Genomic DNA, 8871 nt, shown 5'->3' on the forward strand with positions numbered 1-8871 from the left:
AGATTCAAATCCCTTATTTAGATTCACAAGTAGAACTCTGTCAGGGAGTAAAGTCAGGGTTTACTCACATCACCACAAGCAATTAATATAGTCATACTCAAGTCACTGGAGGCATTTTGGTGACACAAAACTTTGATATCAGTCCTCTTATCATGGACACTTGAACATCTGCCTTCACTGACCACTGGATGAACAAGCAACAAGACTTGGGCGAGCACTTCTGTTCTGCTCTGCTCTGCTCCCATGTGACCACAGCACAAAGCAAAGCAGTGAATCACCCTGAGAGGAGGCCATTCTACACGCTGAAGCAGGCACTGGCCTAAGTTTAGACAGCAAGTACCCAAGGGAGCAAAGATAAACTCAATTAAAACAAGAGAGGTGGGAGGGAGAAGGCAAGGGGCACCTTCCAGCAAAATGATAAATAACCCCACCAACTAAATGGTAATCCACTGGGAGGTTGTTGGGGAGGTTGTTGGGGGGGGGGGGGGGGGGGGGGCAACAGCAACACCAGAGGGAATTGGCAAAATGCGCATTTTCATGCTCCCGGTCTGGATGTGGCTTCATACACACAGACCCAGGCTGTAAACCAAAATAAGCCAATAACGTGCTGCACAGTTAGTTTGGGTTTTATATTCATGCCCACAGCTATGCGTAAGACCATTCAGAACCCCCCAGTGTGCGCTATCTGCCTGATTTATATCATGTCTGAACGGTACGAGCTCATTTGCTATTGTAGAGCAAGTCTGGGTGAGAAAACTCAGCTTTCAGATGCAACATATGTTTCACGGAGAAGATTTTCACACTGACAGCACTAACAGGTGCTTGAAGGCAGAAAACATGAAGCGGTACTCATACATGTCAAAAACGGAATAACACAGCAGGGTGACGATAGTGTGCCAAAGAAAATAAGCATTAAACAATGTAGGATTCTATTATAAAACATTCTCATCCCAGGACAGGGTCAAGAGAAGCAAAGACTTGCTTTTTATCTGTTATGAGTAATTTGGGGCACATTAGTGTGCACCTGCAGCAAACACAAAAAGATCACAACCTCTAAGCATGACTGTTTCTTTCTCTTTTTTTTCCCCAAAAGACAAAAGGCGAGGTGGAAAACAGTGAAAATGTTTTCAGTTTGAAAGGAAAGTGAGTCATGGCTAGAGGCTCAGAAAACACAAATGGGAAGTTGGTGAAATGGTGTGAGGGGCCAGAAAAAACATTTCCAAACAGGCTGCGATATACAGAGCAGGAGGAGAGGGTCAGGGTCCACGAATATACAGTATATCCAAAAAAAAAAAAAGAAAGAAAGAAAAAAATCCTGGAAACTAGCGGAGTTGGAAACAAACTTACCTGCTTTTCTGTTAGTGAGCAACAGTGCGGTACGTCTTGTTGATTCAAATCATATTCCGCTGGACAATCTCTCAAGACTGAGACTTTCTCAATAAATCCAGAGTGACCCGGGATTCTTCTTCTCGCTTCCCGGTGAAACAAATAAACCCCCTGCAAAGTTTTTTTCTTCCAATTTAGTTTTAAACCCTTCGGTTTTAGGCAAGCCCGTGGACCTGCTGTTGCTGAAACGCGTGGGACTAAACTCTGGCTGCATCCAGCAGAGAGACCCGCTCACATCTCAGTTCCTCTCGTGGTGCGCAATGCCCCGCCTCCTTTCCTCCACTGGAGCTCCGTGCGGCTCTTCAGGTGCTGCAGAAGCTAATCGGTCTATGACTATAAGGCAATGCAGACACCCATGTAAGAAGGAGCTGTTAAACTAAGCATTAACGACGTGTTCGAGCTGGGAATATCAAGCACTAATAAAATGTTATAATTGTGCATTATTATCTTGTGACTTCGAACAACCTACATTTGTTTAATTCCAGCTCTTTTGCACTAAAGCAATAGTACATTCTTTACTAGCCGATATATATATATATATATATATATATATATATATATATATATATATATATATATATATATATATATATATATATATATGTTTAAATCTGTTTCCTTTTTACTTCTTAGGACTAAAAAAACGATACCAAACCAATTTAAAACTGCACACTTAGATTTTCTGATGCTGCATTGCTTGCCAGTAAAACAAAGAAAACGTGAACAAAACTCTTTCTAGAAGAAGAGTTCTTCTTTCAACTTCCACCTGACTCTCCTCCAGAAGCCCTCTGAGTCAGAGTGCCGGTCGTCGTGTTAAAACTCAGCCATGAATAATGAGCTAAGTTAAAATAAAGGCTAAACCTACTGTGTGTGTGTGTGTGTGTGTGTGTGTGTGTGTGTGTGTGTGTGTGTGTGTGTGTGTGTGTGTGTGTCAGCAATGAATCACAGTGGGCAGCTCAAAAAATTCCTTTGTCCCACTTCCTGAAAGGAGGGCATTCGGACTGGAGACTGGAAAGCCTGAAAACAGAGAGTGTGTATGCAGAATTAATAGTTTGGAGTCTGCTGTGGATCTGCACAGGTGGTGGCTTTTTGCACTCACTGCACAGTGAGGCTTTAATGAAGCTAATAGATGGGGAAGAATGCATTGCAGTGGTGGAATTTGTGACATTTTCAGTGTTAAACTGGATTTACAGCTCTTTCAATGATGTCAGTTATGAAAAGTAACGTGACAGAGTAATAGTTCCCTTCCTCCTACTACTTTTCTCAGTTTTTAACAGTAAGCCTTCCTCCTTGATTTCCCAGAGGACAACATGGTTATCTCTGACAACACTAGAGAGCAATTAACCTGTTAATGTGCATCATTCATTGACTATTGTCAAAGGAGGAAAAACTCATAAAGCAACAAAATCCTAAATACCATATACATGACACAGTTCTAAAAAGAGCTCAAAGTTAAAACTGAGAACACCGATTATACAAGTAGAGCATAATAAATGGACAGCGCAACTTTTGATGCTTCAAAGCTTTAGGTTGACAGTTTCTGTTTTTATTTTCTGGTGAGCTATTTCATGCACTAACATAATGAAGCTAGAAATCACAGCAAGATTTATGTGCAATTAGGATCAAGTTTCAGTTCAGCTCAGCTGTTTTAGTACCTTCTGTTGTGCATGAGAAGATAGAATGGTTTTAGTCTCACATGCAAGACTGTATTTCATACACTCCTTGGCTTGCTGTAGCCAATGTTTGATGGAGCAACTGTGTTTTGCCATACCTCGGGGCATTTCTGATGCGCTTGGCAAGGGGTGTGTCCGACACAGGGCGTGTGCATTTGTGTGAGTGTATACCCCTGGGGTGTGTCTGTGTGGCTCCTGTGGTGGTGAACTCTGTTTTGGCTCATGTTCTTGTCGTGCTGGGTAGCAGTAGAAGACGATGATGGAAAAGCTTGGTCTGGTGGTGAACCATGGTCACACACAGAGTTTGGAAACCTCAGTGTATGACGTGCACTGCAGGAATGATCTGCATCTGCACCCACAGCACCTGCAACACAACAACTAAGTTCTATTTTCTGTTCATGTGGTCCAGGCTGCACTTTGGCTGAGATCAAAACGTGAAAGTGAAGAGAAAAACTGACCCTTTTGCTGGTTTAAAGGAGTGTGGAGAAAAAACTGTTTCTGTCTTCATGTCTTGACAGGTCTCCAGTGCACAAAGCTGTACTTATTGCGAAATGTCAGTGGTACACCTCTGTAAGTGTGGAAGAATTAGAGCCAATTCCACAGCCATGGTTACAAACTCTGATGGAAAACCTTGAAAAAACTATTTTGGTGTTAGACCAGCAAATCTGAGCCTTTTTCAACAAGGGCTGCAATGTTTGCAATGTGCAATGTTTGGACGTCAACATACGATATGGGAGAAAAAATTCTGCAGGGCTAAAGTCGAGTAAAAAAAAGAACATATTTTTTTGTTTGCCAATTTTGATTGCACTAAACCATTTAAAATCTATTTCATCTATTTCAATCTATTTCAGTCAGTGTATCTGACTTATTATGACGCCATCTGCTGTTACTTGAAGCAAACAGGCGTCTTTTCTTAAAGCATGAAGTGACCGCACTGCCAGAATAATTTACAAGCTACTGAATGGAAACTAAAGGGAATAATCTCATAGGCAAAAGTGAGAGACTACCAGGGAGGTGGATCATTCTTCTTCACCCAAATATAGTTCAGTGGAGGTTATTTATCACCTGCACAGTCAATAAAATCCCTGGTTCAGCGCTGATCAGGACAGTAAACTCTGATTGATGCTGTTGACCCATCAAAGGTCCCGGCTGTTTCATTCTCCAGATGGAATGTTTACCTCTCGGAGTTCTTTACCTCATGGAGAAGAGCTATGATTAAGAGTGTGCCGCTTTGATCACTCAGTTGATCAGCGGGATCATTCATAAAAGAACGCAACAGAACAGTTCATTACAGGTTAAATGAACACAGGGCATAATTCTTAGTTCAGCATGTTGATGCCTGAAAAAAAAACACTACAGTGGAATTTGTCTTGCTTCTGTTCTTAAAAATTTCCCATCTTGTCACCCTATTTGTCTATATGTACTTACATTAATGCATTGTATGGCTAATTATGATCAGCTTCAATAGAAAACCCTGCACAGTGCTATAAAGGTTCCTCCAGAATATCAATCTAACGCACATAAATCTTACATATGTTACATACACAGCATATTACAATAATATCATTGCACCATGATCCTAAGCAATATGGCACATGGATTTATTTTCAGTCTGCAGAAAATAAATAAGCAGACTGCTTTAAAAGATGCCAGGAAAACAAGTTATTTTAAAGTGGTTAATTATCACCCTCATACTTTAAAGTGTGTTTTTTTGTTCATCAAATCCAGTTACTATTAGAAAGAGAAGATATTGCACAGTATTGCTTTTAACACTCTGTTTTCTTCTACAAACACTGGTCTTGCTCATTGTTAGTCATATTGTTTCCTGTCTAAAATGAACCTTTAGTCACCTTTTGGTTACAGTGCTTCCTCACCAGCTATCAAACCCCAGCGCTGGAGGTCCAGACTCCAGATTTTCATATACAGAGAGAGACAGATCAGGCCGCTCATCTTCCACTACCCGTGTCTCAGATATAAGGGCTGTTAATGAAAAAGGAAATCAAAAGATTAAAATCTCACACATCATAGGAAATGGTTCTCGCAACAGATGGGCAGGACTGCCAGTCAATAAGCCGCGTTCTATGTCTGTATCTGCCAATCTGACTCACCATGGATGGAGTCAGAACACAGCTCATATCCACACACACTAAAGGCCATCAGTGCAGGTAAGAAAATAATGAAGGAAAAGAAAATAAGCGTGTCCAACGTCTTCAAAATTTAAACCACGTAGTTCATCAATTTTTCTACTGTGTACAAAACAAACAAAAAACTTTGTTGATTTAAAATGTTTGCATCCTTAAGACATGCTCAGATTTAAGTGTATCTGGAAACAACCAAGAATGACTTAAAATATACAAATGCAACATTTTATATCCCTTCAGTATGATATCTGCTACGTCTATAAATGATTACAAAAAACCCTCTTTCTCTGTTTAAGTAGTTTGACTCTACTTTTAAATTCTCATTCTCCTTATTCTTTTTTGCAAGTAGTTTCTACAATACAATCGAATTAGATTGCAAAATTCCTCTGCTTGCAAGATTCTCTGTTTTCATCTCCATTTCTGCTGTGTCACCCTCTTCTTAAACAGTTTATAGAATGATTCGAGAGCTCTTACTCTCCCACCCTGGTTGTTTATGTGTGGAAGCTTTGACTAAAACAAACCACACTTAAGAGCACGTGAAAGTGCAGCAGAGATTCTGGCCTTCATGCTGAATGTCTATTTGCTTTGTTCGGTTTTTTTTTTCCAGTTTTTTTTTCAAAGACATATTAATTTGACAGCTAAAATGTGCAAACTTTAGTGATAATTAATTTGGTAGACTGCTTTACATGATTCTACACCCAGCTTATCTTTGTGCTTTAGTGCCTGAATGAACAAAAAATACTTAATACAAATTCTTAGATGAGGACCGTGCACACTTTTGACAGTTTTTAAGATAACAATAACAATAGGGTTTGTTTCTGTTTGCAATACAGCCTTCTGCTTTACAAATGGGATAATATATTTATATTATCCAGCACACAATTTGTCATTCTTCTTGCACTATAATATATAATCCTGATATATAGTGTAGATTACCTAAAACTGCCTAAAATGACTTCATATGTTTTTCATGGGTAAGTGCTCAATATTCAGTTTGTGAAAGCTCTACAGTGCATGGTAAGAATTATTGTATTGATAAAACGAACAAATAAATGCTCGCATAAATGATTTGTGGAGTTCCCTAAGGTTCAATGTTAGGCCTGGTATTATTTTCTTTATGTTTGCTTTTGGTGAAATCACACTCAAACGCTTGCTTTTCATTTCAGTGCAGATGATATCCAGTTGCATCTCAATCCCAATAATACCTCTGACCACTCGTACATTTTTCCATTATTTTTTTTAAATCTTTGAATATCACATTAGCAAGCTATGTTCTTTTTTTATCGTGTATATTTTCATTTGTGTTTTAAAGAGGCTGAAGTTGTCCCATATGTATTTGTCTCATCACAACTGGTACATGTTACTCAGTAGTTACCCTACAGATATAAGTAAGCACAGAATTAGACCCAGTTAAAAAAGACTAGAGGACTATAGCTTCAGCGTCAGATCCATTAAATGTAAAACTCAGACTTTTTTTTTTAATTGAATGATTACTGTTTTTCTTTTTTAAAATTGTATCTCCTTGCTTCGTCCTCACCTTCACAACATTGGCTATATAAGCTCCTGTACCAGTAGTTGTTAGTATACAGTAACTGTTCAAGATATATCAAGACCAGTTCCAAGGATACCGCGTTTTCTCAGTATTTGATTGACAGGTAATTACTGAGAAGTACAAAAATAACAAAGAAGAAGCTATGCATGGCATAAACGAAGATGCCCTGGATTCACCTTGTAAGCTTTAGTGGATCAAGTTATGTTTTCTTAAGAGCTATGCTCAGAGGTCTAAGTGACGTATCGTTTCAAATAGTGCAGTCACTGACTTCTAGAGACCAGGTGTGCTGGAGAGAGGAACATCTGTAACAAGCTTTTGTGGTTGAGTGGGAGGTTCTCTGCCAGCCTTTTTCTTGCTTGATGTCATAGCTTTATCAGTTTCAGCATTCACTGCAGCAACAGCTGACAGAGCATCAGGCCAACAAACAACTCAAATTCCTCCTGTGAAAAAAATCATGTGTTTTTCCCCTTTGTGTGTGTGTGAAGTTTTGTTTTCATTCAAGAATGGCTACAAAGGAACTTCTGTAAACTCACTGACCATTGCAAAATTAGGAGGCTCGAGGGAATATGTTCTCTACAGGGCAATAAAGGGAATCAAATAGAGCATGCCATTAAAATACAGTATGAGTGTCTCGTTTTTCTAACATATGGGGCTCGGAAACCATCAGAGATGCTGCAGCGACTGTCACACATATAAAAACGACGTTGATCAAATTGAGTGATATTTTATTAAATTAAAACTCATCTTTAAAAAAACAAAACAAACCAGATTTTTGTCTTTTAGTTAGACAAATTTGACATGACACCCTACAGGCAATCAGCCTGAGAGCTCGTGTGTGAGGTTGGGGCAAACCAGGACAGTAGCAGCTTCCCTGAGGAGTTGTTTGCTGAACACACACGAGGAGAGAACACGGACGATGGTGTTTACGATTTGACCTGATTTATAAAAACCCTCTGAAATTTGTTTCAGCTCCAGATGTCTGTTAACAGACCAGGACAGCAATGAAATCTCCTAGACAAATGTACGTTCTGGTTTTGGGCCAGCAGTGACATTCTGCAAGAGATATTATGTATTCTAGGGGGAAAAGCTAAAAATGTTTGGTAGAAAAGTGCAAGAAAAGAAGACTTTAAAGAAATTATAAATCCTAGAGCAATATAGACTTCCTACAAATAATAGAGTTAAAATAAATTATTAAGACTAGTTTCTGAATTGTCTTGAGTGCTTTTCATTTCTGTCAGCTTTGTCTTCAGTGGATTTGAAGTCTTTTGTGTTTTGTTACTCGTCCCGAAAGCACTATATAAATAAATGTCACTTATTTGCTAGTATTAAAGGTATTAAAGGAGAATGCAAAGTAAACAACTCTTCTTTGTATGTTTATTTCAGTATAAATCCCTAAAGGTGTAGCACTTTTGCAGCCAAGAGTCTTAAAAGATTCAATGTAAACAAGTGTAGAGATCAAAATATCATCTTCAGAGAAGCTGAATGTCTCTCTCTTGATATATCCAACAAATCACAGAATCACCAATGACTTTATGCTGTGATAGGAAACAGCTGTTGACTCTCCAGCCCTCCAGGTGGTTTACTTCACCTGGTCTCCACCTCTCAACTGACAAACACTTGTGATGGTGGTTAGTCATTCTGACCTGAGGAGAAGAGAGGAGACTGAACCTCATGTCTAAGTCATGTCTGATACCTCATTCATTTACAGCTTACTGACAGCTGTTCATTTTTTTTCTGCTGCAGTTCTCACTTTGAAAAAAAGTTTATGTATGCTTAGCCAGTAATGACCTAATTCAAGTGGGAAAATGCATCAGGCAATAGCTAGAGGCCACTCTCATAATAATACAGATACATACATAGAATGTTGTAAATATAAGTGAAAAGACTGGTACCTCAGTTCTTAACACATGTGTGAAAGCCACTTATAGACAATTGATAGACTGATTGCAGTTTTTCTGTCTTGTATTGTCTCCGTTACATATTTTTTGCAATGGATGGTTCATGGTTTTAGGCAGTATGGTAGTGCAAAATTTAGCACTGTCACTATACAGCAACAAGGTTCCTCTTTGAACTTTCTAGTCAACTTGGGCCTTTCGTGTGGAATTTGTATGTTATGTGC

At 39.0% G+C, this 8871-nt stretch overlaps 1 protein-coding gene across 1 annotated transcript in view; it reads right to left on the reverse strand.

Annotated features, from left to right (window-relative positions):
* met (MET proto-oncogene, receptor tyrosine kinase) overlaps positions 1-1685 on the reverse strand; it is a 70072-nt gene extending 68387 nt beyond the window's left edge. Inside the window, exon 1 of the mRNA XM_026174709.2 lies at positions 1348-1685. The gene's annotated coding sequence lies outside the window, so the exon portion shown is untranslated. The remainder of the gene's footprint in view (positions 1-1347) is intronic.
* Between the last annotated feature and the right edge of the window lie 7186 nt (positions 1686-8871).

This window comes from Astatotilapia calliptera, chromosome 7, assembly GCF_964374335.1.
Source record: "Astatotilapia calliptera chromosome 7, fAstCal68.1, whole genome shotgun sequence".
NCBI lineage: Eukaryota > Metazoa > Chordata > Actinopteri > Cichliformes > Cichlidae > Astatotilapia > Astatotilapia calliptera.